Source organism: Adiantum capillus-veneris, chromosome 1 (assembly GCF_014529385.1).
Source record: "Adiantum capillus-veneris isolate H3 chromosome 1, ASM1452938v2, whole genome shotgun sequence".
Lineage (NCBI taxonomy): Eukaryota > Viridiplantae > Streptophyta > Polypodiopsida > Polypodiales > Pteridaceae > Adiantum > Adiantum capillus-veneris.
This window is the reverse complement of record NC_140931.1, coordinates 158,574,593-158,591,266: the sequence shown is the minus strand read 5'-3', so window position 1 is coordinate 158,591,266 and position 16,674 is coordinate 158,574,593. Positions and strand designations below refer to the sequence as shown.

At 39.8% G+C, this 16,674-nt stretch overlaps 1 pseudogene; it reads left to right on the top strand.

Moving 5' to 3' along the window:
* Positions 1 to 14,452: 14,452 nt before the first annotated feature.
* On the top strand, positions 14,453 to 15,658 carry LOC147465885 (uncharacterized; annotated as a pseudogene).
* The last annotated feature ends 1,016 nt before the right edge of the window (positions 15,659 to 16,674 follow it).

Sequence of the window (16,674 nt, the reverse complement as noted above, 5' to 3'; positions counted from 1 at the left end):
GCTTTCAAACTTTGAATAGTAGATATACTAAGATTTTGAGTTTTTGAGATCCAAATTTGCTCAAACTTGGTCATTGGACTTGGAACATCATGTTCTTTGGTCCCATAAGGTCAAAGTTGCAATTTTCACCCATTTTGGCAAGAAAGTAAATAATCGGGATTATTAACTTTTTCATCAAAATGTACATTTTTTGGTGCAACTTGGTTCTCCGCATGATGTAGACTCTGTGTATGGGATATGGGGTGATTTGGATCAAAAAATGTGACAGATAACTCAAAATCTCGATTGGAAAGACTTCTTTGCATTTTTTGACAATTTCCAAGTTTTTTCTTGATCATTTTGGCTCATACTTGAAATGTGGCATGTAATAGATGTGTACAAGTGATAGGTGAAGTGAAGGGATCATTTTCAAGCCAAAAAAGTACAAAAGTAAATAATTGTGATTATTTACAGTAGTCATTTTTTTTGCAAGACTGGACAATTTTTTGACCTAGATATATTGAATACATCTAAAACAAGTCCTAAATTGAATTTGGTAAAGTTTTGTCATGTCGGCATCATTTCGCGCTCTTGTCGACTCTGAAATCACCGATTTTTGTGACTAGATGGCATGTGGAGTTGGTTAGTCACTTTTGAAGCTATGGGCTTGTCCGCTGGTCTTGATGCTACCCATCTAGTTTTGGCCCATTTGGAGTCAGTTTGACTTCATATGTCAAATTTGATGCTTTGTAGCCTTCGAGCTGTTTTTTGCTTTTCGAGAGCTTGCCTTGACTTTTTTTCATGAAACCATCCATGTACATTGTGTATAGAGCCAGTCTATAAGCTGTCTATGGAGTCAGAATCCAATTCTGGCATCTGGCAAAAACCTAGATTTTCTACTTGGGACCCCCTCGACCCCGGCCGAATGGTCATCTGGTGATATAGAAGTGTTCTATTATATAGGGGAATGCTACAATTCAAGTCTCGTTGAATTTGGCTGAGCTGACAGGCTGCTATGGTCAATTTTTGGTCGTAGGACTTCGTGCACTGTTGGGTTTCTAGGGTTTTTTCTTGAGCCTAGACTTGCTACCCGGCCATATAGAATTGATCATTGATAAGCTTAGAACTTACCCCTCATGTCTCATGTGAGATGGCACTGTAAAAGGGCAACTGTGGACTCCGAAAATTGCGCGCGAAGAAGGTCGAGAGCTTTCTTATCCAAGAGTGACTAGTGGAAATGAGGTGATTTTGGGCCACTTTGGATATCTATACTCGGACTTCCCAAACTAATTTTCCCCAAATTCCCTTGTTAGTCCTACTAGGCCGTGAAATCTATCTTAAGACACAAAAATTTCTTCAATCGGATTTCGGTAACTCATTCTGCAAGAATTTGCAAAAGTAGGCCTTGGCAGCCCAATTTAGGCTTCCCGCTTCCATCTGTCGATTTGATTGAAACTTTTTGTGCATGTTCGCCTTGTCCTTCTGATCATCAACGTACCTTCAGTTTCTCCATCTGAGCTCATTTTCTATATTATTAATTTTTGACCTGTTTATTAAAAAATCAAAAAAATAATAAAATGCGCTAAAAAGCAAAGTGAAAATTCAATAATTAAAAAAATCCATTGACTGATTTATTGTTTTTTGGTGGATTTTTTCATTTTTAAGTCTCAATATCAAGAAAAAAATGATAAAAATAATCAAAAAGACCATTTTTTCATGATTTTTTGATAGTATTCACACTATTTACACTCATCGAGGAGATGTTATCAATTAAATTTCTCATGTTGATGACTTGCTAAGGGCATTAATAGGCAATTTTTCAAAAAATCACATGTTCACATCAAACTTTTTCCTCCCTCTTCAAACATTGCCCTTAATTACTAAGTTCCCTTCCACCCCTCCTAGATGGTGTACTCCGGGACGATCATGTGCATGGGTTGATCAATCATGTCTATGCATAGCCTTGGTTGGCTCTACCATGCTTTGAAAATCAATGCAATTCAAACCATTATGTTGTGCAAGAGTTGGGTCTTGAGCAATTAACTCAAGGGTTTCTGAGGTCGAGGTTTCTGTTGCCGTCTCCCAAAGAGCAAATCTTGTAACTTGTGTGCTCTTTGATTTATTGTACCGTTAGGATGCTTTGGCACACTAGTTTCCCGAGCTGTCGGTATCAATAATGGTGGTTGTCGAGCTTTAACTCGCCATTGGTATCTTGGTTTGCTTTGGTCAGAATGTTGTGGTTGAGTCTTTTGAAACTTAACTCTCCATTGCTTCATTGGCTTTACAGTTTGCGGAGACTTTCTTCCATATCCATTGTGTTTTAGGTTCCCTACTCGAAGATGCTCCTCTTTGTGTTTGGAACCTTGGAACCATCTTTGGTACAGTAGATGATGTTTTGGGCACCCAAATCTGTATCAGCTTGCCTTTAAGCTGTGCTTTTGGTACCAAATTTTCCTGACTCCTTGTATGCTACTTGTAGCATTTACTTGTCTATAGGATGGAGAAGATTGATTTCTTGGTGGTTTTCTTTCAGGTAACCTCCTTTCCATTCCTCTTTGCTTGGTGCAATTGGAACAATGAGTTGTCCGCCTTTAGGTGATAGCTTAAGCTGATTGGTATCCCAATCTGGTACTACCTTGTTCGTCCGCATCCATGAGATTCCAAGAATCATTGTTTCATTCATGTGTTCATCTAGTAAGCATACAAATTGACGAGGGCATGAACATCCATGTACTATCACATTTAAGTTGACTACTCCCAATGTCAGTGTTGAATTCTTGTTGCATCCTTTAATAGTCGATATTCCTGTTGTCAAAGACTTACTTGTTGCTTTCTTGTACATGGAATAAATGACTAAATTTACTCGAGCTCCTATATCGACCAATGCATTTGTGCTATGATTGTTCAACTGTACTTTGATGCGAAGGTCGATTCCATCTAACCATTCATTATCTGCTGACACTGCATCTTTTTGTAATTCCCATAGTCGTTCATCTAGTTCCAAAGTGTTGATGGGAATAGGTACTTGTTGATTTTTGAGAGAAGCTTTCCTTTTGAGTACCCGAAGCCGAGCTTCCTCTTGTGCTTCATCAATAATCTGCTGTCATTTTATCTTTCTTTCCTTTGCTGCATGCATCTTTTCTAGTAATTCATTGGTTAGTGGCAAATTGTACTTCTTTAAACAACATCCACTAATCCAATTAGCCATTGGTTCACCTTCTAGGGTGGACAACTTAACTGCTCCACTCGGAGATACATCTTCAATGATAAACGGTACGTTCCCCTTTTTCTTAAACTTGGGAAATGTTGCTTAAGGGAATAGACTAAAACTAAGTCCCCTTTTTTAAAGATTTTTGTAACTAGATGGGAATCAAAAAATTGTTTGTGTTTTTGCTTTTGTTCATAAATATGAGCTACAACAATTAGCCTTTGCTCATCAAGCTTTTCTAAATCTTCAAGTCTCTCTTACAGTTCATGTCCAGTCCACTCAAGATCCTTAGCACGGCAATAGAAATTCTATCGGCAGTATGGCATCAAGACCATAAACAAGGTTAAAGGGTGTAGCATTTAAAGCTGTCTTGAATGAAACTCTATAAGCCCATAGAGCAGCATGGAGATTCATTTCCCAATATGTCCATCCTGAACTAACCACTTTAGTCAATACCAAGCTAAGAATTTTATTTGTATGCTCAAATTGTCCATTTTCTTGTGGGTGATAGGGAACCGATTTGTTATGGTTGACCATAAATTCATTAAGCAGATACTCAATTACCTCATTGAGAAAATGAGTTCCCCTATCACTGACAATTTCTATTGGCAATTCATATCTTGTGAACACATACTCATATAAGAATGTGGTTGTGGTTCTGGCATCATTCTTTTGGGTTGCTTTAGTCTCTGCCCACTTGGTCAAATAGTCTATAGCTACAATGATATATTGAGCTTGGGTTCTATAAGCAGGTGGCTACATTGGCCCAACAAAGTCTATACCCCATTTTGCAAAAGCTCTAGCCCCCATCATTGGTCTTAAAGTCATGCTATTTACATGGGTTGGCATTTTAGCTCTTTGACATGCATCACACCTTTGAACATATTCCTTGGCATCTACAAAAAGTGTTGTCCACCATATGCCTGCCATTAAGATTGCTCTTGTGGTGGTTTCACTAGAAAAGTGACCTCCAGCATGTGCTTGTTCTATAATGGGAACATATTCGTCTTCATTTGAACAAAGACACAAATGTTGATCCTTTCCTCTTTGATATAATTGATTTCCAATAAGAGCATAGTCTCTTGCTTCAATTACAATTGCTCTTTGGCAGCGTTTACTCATATCCTCAAGAAATTTTCGGCTTGATAAGTAAGTAATTAGATAGTTACTCGACTTAGGAACAATGTCACATGAGGTATGCTTGTTTTTGGCATTGAGGATATTTTTTTACAAATGAGTGAACATCACTCCTCATATTTAGCCAAAATACTCCAAGTCTCAAGATCCGTTGCATAGTTTGGTCTTCTACAAAGTGAAGTCCCACTATGGTACTATGTGCTTGACTTAGGTATTGGGTTTTCTCTTCAGGATTAATACACAAAAGCAATATTCCATCTTGATATCTTTTGTACAGCCTTCCAGCTAGTAATTGATACAGCCAATTTCTCAATTAATCGGATTGTAATAGGAAGTTGTATTTGTGAATCCACATGAGCTATGGTCATCAATGATACCATATTTTTTGACCATCGAGGTATCATTTCCATGGAGAACAAATATGCATCTGGTAGATCATCATCTACTCCCTTTGGTGGTTCTCCTGAAACAATCCTTGGCAAATGATTTGCTCTTTGATGAGTGGTACTCTTTTTCACAAGTATAGTGAAATCAAATTCCAAAAGAATGATGAACCATCTCACTATTCTTCCCGTGTTGCATGGCTTGTTGACCAAGTACAATAAGGCTTTTGATAGTCCACAAAGAACACAAATTTGTTAGCTAATAGGTAATATCTATACTTTTTTACGGCATAGATCATTCCTAATCCTTCCTTTTCTGTGGTTTTATAGTTTTTCTCTACCATATTCAATTGTCTACTAGCATAAGAAATAGGAAAGTCACTTGTTTTGTCTCCTGGTTGAGCTAGGATACACCCAATGGAAAAATTGGAAGCATCTACATATATGTGGAATATCTTCTTCCAATCTGGTGCTTTCAATATTGGAGCTGAAGTGAGAGCTTACTTAAGCTTCATGAAGGATTCTTCACACTCATCAGTCCATTCAAAGAGTGTAATCAAGCTGTACATGGGTTTTGCAATTATAGCGTACATGTAAATGAATCGTCTATAATATCCACAATGTCCCATGAGAGCCTGAACCCCTTTGACTGTTGTCGGTCTATGCAAATCAACATTAACATGAATTTTATTCATAGCAGTAGCTATGTCATTTTTAGACACTATATGTCCAAGAATTTTTCCTTGTCTACCCATAAATGTGCACTTTTCACGATTTAGGCAAATCCTATATAGTCTACATTTTTTGAATACCTTTTTAAGGTGTTCAAAATGATCAGCCCGGATTGATGAATGTACACATTGATCATCCATATATACTTCTAAGAAATTCCGAACATATTCTTTAAAAGCATGGCTCATCAATATTTGAAAGGTGGCAGCAACATTAGTTAACCCAAAAGGCTTAACCCCATAGGCAAAAATACCCCATTTAGTTGCAAAGGTAGTTTTATGTTGATCTCTAGGGTCAACCAAAAGTTGATTGTATCCCGAAAAGCCATCTAAAAAGTTGTAAGCTTATTTTCTTACAAATCATTCTAAAACATGCTCTGTGATTGGAAGAGAAAAGTTGTCTCTAATGGTAGCTGCATTCACTTTCTTGAGATTGACACACACCCATAATTTTCCATTTTTCTTGGCTACTACCACAATTGGAGACACACAATCTATGTGTTCAATTTCATAAATTAATTTGGCTTCCTTTAGCTTTTCTATCTCTTCTTTGATCTTTTTGGCAAATGTCTCATTATAAGTGTATGGCCTTTATCTGCTTGGTTTTGCATCATCTCTCATAGGTATGGTATGTTGACAGATTTTTGGATCAACACCCTTGAGATCCTTATAAGACCAAGCAAAGATATCTCGGTACTCTTTAAGTAAGCTTAACAAAAGCTCTTCTTTGTCTCCAGTCAGGTTGTTTTCAATGTAGGCAGGTATAGGCTCTTCTCCTGGTCCGGCCAGATCTATCTTCTTTGCATTTTCAGGTCCTTCGTAGGACTCGCCCTATTTTCATAGTTCCCTGATAGGTTGTTCGACTATGATTTTTTGGTCTTGGAGAGTATATTTCTTGTAATCGGATGGAACACTCATTACATCTTTACCTTCCTCCTTAGTAGTTCTTCCTGTTTTAAGCTCCCGTTTTTTGAAGGCCCGCACATCCAAATAGGTGTGTCTTTGTTCAACCAAGATGGAAGCTTAGTTTCAGCCAAAGAGACTGAGTCAAATTCTTGTATGGGTGTTTTCATGACATCTCTATAAGTGTGATCTTTTAGATTAACCCTTGTTATTGATCCCACTTGCTTCAAGTATAGATAATTTATTCTCCAATCCTAGATAGGTTTTCCCAAGATGATTTCATAATTGAGTTTCTTTCCAAAGTCCACTATTGTTCTTCCAAGAAGTTCACTGCCTAATGAACCTCCTTATAGAGTTTATCAAGCTCAACAAGAGGAGATTATGCAGCAAGTGCATGAGTTAGTTGAGAAGGGCATGGTTAGGCCTAGCTCATCTCCATTTCGTTCACCTGTGCTATTAGTGCAAAAGAAAGACGATACATATCGTATGTGTGTCGACTATAGAGCACTAAATAGGATTACTATCAAAAATAGGTTCCCTGTTCCACGCATAGAAGACCTATTTGATAACTTGCAAGGGTCGACCTACTTCAGTAGGATTGACCTAAAAAGTGGGTACCATCAAATAAGGATAGTTGATCAAGATGTTGTAAAGACCACATTTTGCACCACGTTTGGTCTTTACGAATACATTGTCATGCCTTTTGGCTTGACCAATGCACCAGCCACATTTAACCGCTTGATGGAGAAGCTATTCAAGCCTCACCAAAACTTTACTGGAGTGTTCTTTAATGATATAATCATCTACTTTAATTCACTAGACGAACACAAGCAACACCTCCAGGTAATATTTCAAGTCTTACAAGAGAATAAACTTTATAGTAACCTAAAGAAAAGTGAGTTTTTCTTACAAGAGATTCGGTATTTAGGTCACATTATCTCTCAAGATGGCATCCAAATGGATCCATTAAAAGTAGAGGTAATAAAAGTATGGCCTAACCCAAGGAATCGACATGAACTAAGAAGCTTTATAGGTATGTGTGCATACTGTAGACGCTTCATAGAAACGTCCTCACAAATCGCGGTACCATTACATGACCTAACAAAGAAAAATGTTAGGTATACATGGTTTGCCAAGGAGAACAATTCTTTTAAAAAGCTTATCTCTCAACCTATGAGTGGATCTCTCAAAGACAATTGAGGTTCAATGTGATGCTTGTAGCGATTGCCTTGGAGCTGTTTTACTCCAAGAAGGGCACGCCATAGCCTATGGAAGTTGAAGGCTCGAACCTATTGAGCAAGCTCTATGCATATATGAAAAGCAACTCCTTGCAGTTCTACATGCCTTAGACTCGTGGAAGCACTATTTACTGGGGACTTCTTTCATTCTGCGGATGGATCACCAAAGTCTTAAGTACTTCATGGTGCAAAACAAGCTCTCCGAAAAACAAATGAGGTGGGAAAATTTCATTTTCATATTGCTCACATTGCTGCAAGCATAATCAAGTAGCCGATGCACTCCCAAGATGACCGAGAGTGAATGCGGCTTCCATAGCAACTCACAATGATCTATCTTCGATGGTAGATGAGTACGCTATTGATCCTGATTGTAGAGATGTGATTTCAACACTTGCATTAGGGAAGAAAGAGGAGCCATTTACTTTACAAGATGGTTATCTTCTCTATGGAAATGGACTATGCGTTACTAACTAACTACGTGGGAAAGTAATGTATGAATATCAGGCTCCTCCTTATGCAGAGCATAGAGGGATTCATTCTACCCTAAAAGGGATTGAAACATATTTCTATTGGCCTGCCATGAAAGAAAACATACAAGAGTATGTTTCTAAATTTGTAGTATGCCAAAAGACGAATTTTGATAGAGAGAAGCAACCTGGATTGCTTCAACCTTTGCCAATCCCTAATTCACCACGGGAGATCATATCCATGGATTTTATCTTTGGATTGCCTAAGTCTATCCATGGGAATATGGGAATACAAGGACAATAGTAGATAGGTTTAGCAAAGAAGCTCATTTTATACCTGTCAAAAAGACTATCAAAGCCCATCAAATGGCAACTCTCTTCATATCACAAATCTTCAAGTACCATGGCTTGCCAATGTCAATAGTGTCGGATAGAGATCCTAGAATGACCAGTAATTTCTGGAAGGGTCTCTTTGAGAATTTAGGGACAAGGCTAAACTCCTCTTCCGCCTATCACCCGCAAACAAATGGCCAAAGTGAAAAAGCTAACCTAACAATTTTTGATCTACTAAAAGCCTATGTAACGGAAGTAGACCAAAGGTCCCAATGGGAGAAGTACTTACCCTTAGTGGAGTATGCCTACAATAATACTGTACATACCTCCACGGGAAAAGCACCTTTCGGGGTAATTGAGGAAAGATCTAAAATTCCCCTGCTACTTAAGGTACACGAGAAGATCTTCGCTGCAGATGAGTATAGTCGAGACCTACAAGAATCTTTCCGAAAGATTAAGGATGCTATCCGATATCTCACAGTAAAGGCAAAAGGCTACTGTTTGATGATAAGCACAGAAGAGCCCAAGCCTTTAAAGAAAATGATTGGATCTTGCTTAAATTTTCCAAGGCTTGATTAAGGCACACGATGGGTAAGAATCCTACGGGACATTGTCAGCAGCAAACAAACTCGGATACCATTTTTCAAAGCTCTCATTGTAAAAACATATATTATTTTGATGAATCGAGAATATTGTAACCCCCGTTCTCCAGATAAATATTGTAATTGATGAGACGGGGCTACAAGCTTCTAGATTGTATCAACCTGTCTTTAGTTAGAGCTCCCAGAATATTAGTTTTGACCACCAAAAACCTTGGCTAAGTTATAAAAGCCAAGTTTTGTAAGTTTTTCATATGTTTTTGGATAATTAAATACACAACGTGAGCTAACGGTGCTCACTTTTCCTTCTCTTGCTTCCTACTCCCTCCCCGGTTGTCACATTGCAGTCGCGTCTATTGCGTTGCAACCACAGGTAAGAGCTCTACGCATTGACGTAAGCATTTCACGATATTTTGTAGCTTTTGGCGTCGCCGATTCATGGCCTAATCTCATCATAAGTAGGAATTTCAAAATAAAAAAATTAATCAACGACGAGGTATTGGGGCATCATTGCTAAGCATTTAGATGCATTCTGGGTTGAAAACAACTAGGTCAAAAATCTACTGCTGTTAATAATCACGATTTTTGCACTTGACCTAAAGTGGGATTTGAGACCTTAAACATGTGTGCTTATGTCTTATAAACATGTCCTAGAAGTTTCATTACGTTTGGATGTCATTTGATGCTGTAAAGGATGTGATTTGTTTGCCGAGGGCGATTGGTTTTTTGTGATTTCAGCCTTTTGAGTGTAGCTTGAGTTAGATGTGAGTTGTTTGTTGTTTTCGAAGAGATTGAGAACCCCTTGTAGCCTGTATGCACTAGTCAAGTCAGCTTCGTCCCATGGATTGACAATTTATTCGTGGTTCTCGCTATGTCTGCAATAAGATATGAGTGAGGTTAAACACCCATCCCACAGACACCAAAAGTACTATGCTAAGTTATCAAAAAGGTATTATGGTCCCTTCCAAATTCTTAGAACAATCGATGAGATGGCCTATCAACTCAAATTGCCCAGTCACTGGCTCATACACAATGATTTTCATGTGAGCCTACTAAAGACTTACAAAGGAGAGCCACCTCAAGAACCAACTATTGAAGACCCACCGAAGATCAAGGACCAAGAAGAGGTGCTACAGCCCGAGTCCATTCTCCGACATGAAGACAAGGTATTGAGAGACGGTAAGATTATCCGACGGTATCTTATTAAGTTTAAGAAATATCCTTTTGAAAATGCTAGATGGATGCAAGGCATACACTTAAAGGATAACCTAAACCTTGTCAATGCTTCCCTAGAGTAAACGAATGTACAAATGTTTAAAATGAACAAAGTTTTTTTCTTATAAGACTCTCTTTTTCTTTATTGTGCACAAATGTTAAGAAGTATGCATGCTTAAGATCAAGTTTACAGAGACAACCTCTCCCAAACACCAAGTAGAGCTTGTCACTCTACTATGGAAGATTGATAGGACTAATGTGCAGACATGCTTGCGGAAGCTTAGGCTCTTAAGCACCAAATGGATTAGTCATCCATTCTGGAACGATGTCGTAGGGTAAGATAGGGATCCTCTACCCGCTAGAAAAAGGACTAATGAATAGGCTTTATCTTCTCTACCCCATAGTTGAGGATGACTATGATTTCAAGAGAGAGGTAATGTCCTAATAACTAATATCTAATTCTCCTAAATGATTTTCTCATGTTAAAATGATCATTTAATATGGGGAAGTACCAGGTGAGAAAAAGCTAGAATATTGGTTATGCAGGTAGACCGGCCACAGTAGGGATCCAAAGGAGGGAAAATAGGGATCCAAAGGGGGGGCCATCTGCAAAAGAGCAATGTGCAAACAATGGGATTCAAAAATGCTAAGGTTCAGCCATTAGGACTTCCAAAATGCTAAGGTTCCAAAATTCAAAGGTTAGGTCCAATGGTCAAAACCTAGGGCAAATTGGATGCTTGTGGGAAGATTCAAAAGTCTTCCCACATCCCTATCTTGGAGGGGGCGAGCCTTTCTTCTAGGTGATGAGAGAGAAACACACACACACTCTAGCAAGCTCCATTTACACAAAGGGAATAGGGGAGGCATGTCAGCTCCCTAGGCTAGTTGCCCCCAAGATGCATTCAATTCCTATTGGATGACCATAGAGGTGGACCAATGAGAATTAGGCTAGAGTCTATTTAGTTTAATTCATTTTAAAACACTTGATAAAAGAATCAATAGAAATTAAGCTCTCTAGAAGACTATTGGACAGTTTCCCAAGGGGTCCAATGAGCATTCAACAGCCCAATGGCTTGCCTGATTTCTGTTGGCCAGAAGACTAAGGGGTCCAATGAGAGTTTAACTGCATTAATTAATTACCTAAAGCTCTCACAAAAGAGGAAAGGGGGACACATGTCACAAGGCTATCACTTATGATTCTTAAATTATCATTGGCTAAGCTTTGCAGGGTCCAATGGTGCCAGCATGAGTAAAATGCAAGAGGGGTTGACCAAGAAAGAGAGGGGGACTGATTTTGGCAAGGCATTATCACACACACAGTCACACAATCTCATGTGTGAAGCAAAGAAGACTCTCTCTCCTTCTCAAGATTTAATGGAAAGCTCATCATCTACTCCAAGCTTGGAGAAGGGAGCCCTACACCAACAACTCTTGGCTTTGTGATGCAAATCCAGCCAAGAGCCAAGCTCCAATGCATGCTCATCTCCTCTACCATGCTAATTACTAAGCTATTGTAAGCTTTTATGTGATTATGTGAGGAGATATATTTCTTTCTCATAAGAATACTCCTTTCTTTCAATCTACTCTCATACCCGCTAGCTCTCACCATCTTCAAAGATGTGTGAGGTCTTGGGTTTGAGACCGTGAGGGAATTGATGTATTGTTTTATAAGTGTGTGCATGGTGCTTGAAGCTTCCATCTTCATTGCACCAGCAAGTTATTGAAGAAACACAAAGTATTGTATTGTAAAATGTCTCTCTTGATGGGGGAAACCTATAATACAAAGCCTCTTGGAGGGGGGACCGGCTCCATGTAAATCCGGTCCTCAACTGTTGTCAATAGCTTAATTTCTCTCTCTTTTGAAGTATTGTTCATGCCTATCCAACTAGGTGTTATGCTTTTTGTTGCTCTCTCCATCCAAGCACTCTTGTTATGCTCATAAGAAATCTATTCTAATGAAATGCTCACTATGTTTATGCTATTTTCCGCTACACACAAGTTACTAGGCCATTAAATGTTACAGTTGCATTTTTTTTGAGAGAGAATGCTATGTTTATATGCCCGCATCATCGCACCACGGCATGCATATGCACTTTTTTCATTGCGGTGTTGCATTTGTTTGCATCAGCATTATCACTGTCAATATTGTGATTGTTTGAATTGTTGCGCTTAATTCTGCTCGAGGAAGGTCGGTCGTTTTTGCAGTGCCGGAGAAACTAGAATTTTGCAGAAGGATTGCAAACATGAACGAAATCGTTGCAACACGGATCAACATGAATACCAAAACTCTTTTTGTAGTTTACATTTTGATCAAATTTCAAGTGCTCATTCCATTTACATAATTATAAGGTTGAGTTTTTAGAGTAGGCATGTTTAAAAAAAAGATAAAATTAAAGAGATGCCTTTGGGGACTCGTGGCTGCTTGTGAGAGAGAAGAGAGAGATGGGCTTCCATTTGTGCTCTATCAGCTGCTAGGAGAGCAAGCTGTGAGCATCTTGAGCATTGTGTGTGTGTGTGTGTGTGTGTGTTCTTCATTGAACCAAGAGAGAGCCCTTTGTGGGTTCTGCAACGAATTCGAGCAAGGAAAGGTAGAGGGAGCCCTTTGTGGGCTCTGCCAAAAACGAGAAGGGAGAGGGAGAGGAGCCCCTTTGTGGGCTACATGCCATTCAAGGAGTGAGAAGGGGGCAAGCCCCTGTAGGGTTGCAAACAATAGAAATGAGCTAGATATCGAGCCCTGTGGGCTACAGGCCGCGAGAGAGGGCTTCTTTGTAGCATTCAAGGGGAGAGAGAGTTCTTGAGAGGACTTCCCTTTGTTGACAAAGAGGGAGAAGAGAAAGCTCGCCCCTGCAAAAAATTGAGGGAGAAAGAGAGAGAGTGAGCCCTTTTGGGCTGCAAAAAATCGAGTAGGGAGGGAAAGGGGCGAGGCCTTTGTGCTCTGCCAGATTTGAGGAGAGAGATAGAAATCGTTCTGTCCCTTTCGCTTTAAAAAAATAATCAATCCATTGAAGTTACTAACTCCCCTCCAAGGCAGGGTCCCCACAAAAAACAGAAAGAGAGAGAGATAGAGTCTCTCTATGCGGGCTAGAAAGAGAGAAAAAGAGATTAGAAGAGAGAAAGAGGGCTTTGCCCCAAGCACAAATGAGTGAAGAGAGAGAAGTTCTCTCAGTTCCAAGTCCAGGAGGAAGAGAGAGAAGTTGAGAGAGTGCATTAAAGCAGAAAGTGAGAGTGAGAGATGGCGAGGTTGCATTTAAACTGAAGGGGAGAGAGTGGCTCACTGTCAAATGGTGAGATGTGCTCTCCTACTTGTTCTTAATTTTGCTTGCTGATTTCAACCGTCATTACAAAGGCAAACACTGAAGCTGGGACTACTGCCAAATTGCACAAGCGACGGTGCAATGACGATATCAAAGCGAAGATTTCCTGTCTCTAACTATTTGAACACCTCACACACTTTTGCTTTTGTATAGCTACTTGTAGCAGCTTCCTAAAGTTTGTAATTTATCAAAAATATTGAAGCTATGTAAAATTCAACCCTCAAGTTCGTGAGAATCCCTCTGAGCATCACCATCAAGCGTCGACCTTTGATGCAGTGGCTTTGAGCTAAGATTTCTCTCTCTTGCTCCATTTTGATATAAAAACCAAGCAAATATGTGTAAAAGCAACTTGCACTCATATATCATAATACAAATGAAAATTTGTTTCTATTCCCATTGTGTCAGCTTGTGTAAGAATTTTCTAACTCATTTTGTTATCGATCATCACCATATTTGTGCTCGTGCTGTGTTTGTCATTTGCGAGTGTTTGTCTATACTCCAGCCATTCCAATACTACTTGGTAGCAGACATCTAGCACACTATATTTTCTCTAGGTTCCCTCCGTCCTTCTCATTGGGATTTGGGGGTTCATGTTGCACTTATTATACTATTTTTTTTGGGTATCTGGGGTGTCTTTGGGTCTTTTTCTTCTTTGCCTTGCTCGTCTAGATATTTACCAGACAGTGGCATGCCCGGTGGGACCTTGACTTGGTCGAGGTGCCGCGACACGAACCTACTTGGAAGGGGACGTATGCACAGTGATAAAGAGTGGCAAGAACATCTTAGGGAGAGTGAGCGAGCTAAGAGATATCATAGAAGGGAAAAGGAAAAAGAATTACAAGGGCATTCTAGCCGTGCAACTCCTTAACAACAACAGATTCCAAAAGCATCACTCCACCAGGGAAAAGTCCGTTGAGTATCTCACGTTCTGTCCATATTCCCATCATGGATCAACCATTTTCAATCCAGTCACCCCTAGTGTTACCAGCTAATCTCGCTCGCCGCCCTGACGCACCACTCATCCCACTCTCGATATTTCATGGGTTGCCCTTAGAAGATCCTGCAACTCATGTAAACAATTTTAAAATTGCTTGTTTGACGTCACATATTGTCAAGGAGGGACATGTAATGACTTATTTTAGCACCACACTAAAAGGGGAAGCTTTGAATTTGTTTTCCAAGCTGCAAGCAAATTCTATTCCTAGTTTTGCCGATTTTGAGCAAAACTTTTTAGCCGCTTTTTGCAAACCTCCAAACTTTTTCTCATTTTTTGAGTAGTTACACTCCTTTAAGCAAAATTATCCTCATGAAAGCATTGAGCAAGCCGCCACCAGGTTCATGAATTTTATCGACCATTATATTCTCACTTTTAACATTGATCCACTTACCATCATGGAATCATTTCTTAGGGGTTGCATCCTAGTATTCAAATTTTACTGAGGGCTCAGGCTCCACAAGATTTAAATACTGTTATCACATCTGCTGTTAATGTGGAGAGTTACTATAGGTGCACTTATGAACCACAACTAGTTGCAACACCATCTCCATCATATTACCGATGGCTAGCACCACACTCTATATCCATGTCCACTCCTAGTTTATCTTTACGAGACACATCTTATGTACCCCAATTACAATCGACACCCCCTCTGCAATTACCACATGTTACCCCACTCCAAATTCAACCTGCACCATCGCCTCTTTTGCTCCCATCACTCACACTTGTTATTGACACTTCCTCTTCATCCACCTCTCCACATGTCACGGTACTAGTTTCTCATTCTCCCCAACCTTTTGTGACTTATCCTCAATCTACTTCTACCACTGCACCTTGCATGCATCACGAGGGTGGGGATGGTTATGAGAGCACTGCATCTAGTATTGGGGACTTGAAAGACATGAAGACTAATTACATGAACCAGTTAAATGAAAACATGAAATCTATGACTCTAGATGTTAACTTTTTGAAGCGCCAACAAAATTTGTTGTCCGCTCATCGCCCTGAGCCTAATCCCACTAAGATTGTGTGTCGTGCTTGTGGTGTACCCGGCCATCTTTCCAAAGATTGTCCCACGGTCATCTGCACTTATGAGAGATATTTGGGCAAGGGGCATACTGAAGAAAATTGTTATATTAAGATACACCACATGATGAATAACAATTCTACAAAATACCATCTCCAAGCCCCATGAACCATCGTAGCAGGAATGAGAGACTTCCAGGCCCTAGTTGGACACTTTTACAGAGAGGATCTCTTAGTTCTCCAACCATGGATTCTTCTAGTTTGGCACCCACAACAACCAATAATCCATCAGTTAATACGTTTGATTCTGTTGCATTGCCTGTGCATGCCATGAAAGGGGAAAGAGAAAGTAGTCTAGGAGGAGAGAGACCCTACACACAATGTTTCTACCTGCCCACCACCCGTGTTGCTGTTCCCATTCATGACCCTTTGCCCCAACCTCGTCATGTTTGTGTTCACCCTACCCCAAGTAAGTTATTCCCTCCTATACCTTATTTTCACCTTGTTGCTACTCTTAATCAAGTGGAGTTTACCATGTCCCTACCATAATACCTTCTCACCTCTCCTTCTAGCCATGCCTTTTTGAGAATGTACTGTAGAGATTTGGGTTCTTCGAAGCGGGTGAGTCCTATTCTTCCTATTTTTCAGAAGGTGGAATCCCTTCTTGCTGAGGTAGAGTGTCCCCAAGTGGAGTGCATAATCCACCAGCTTGTGATCCCACATTCTATAGTTGGTGGCCGGTTGAGCGTCAATGTTTTGAGTTACACCACCTTTTCCAAGCTTGGGTTATCTATTAATGGGGTTTCTATTTTACTGGGTTACACATGGGTGATCACCGTTCTGTGAGTGCTGAAGATTTCATCCAGGGTTTGCCCATTACTATGGCAGGCCGAATTGTGGAGATAGATTGTTATATTTTGTGGTTTAGTCCGGGACGTGGGCAGTACCAGCTTATTTTTGGGAGACCTTGGATATGGCGGGCCAACTATGTTATTGATATCCCTAGAGGACAACTGCTGTTGGGTAGAGAATCTTCACAGGTAGTTTTGCCAGCTTATCCCTCTTCTATTACAAGCCATGGGGCTACGTCAAAGATTGAGAGTGATGCTGATGATGACCGTAGTTCTACTTCTTCTTGTGCACC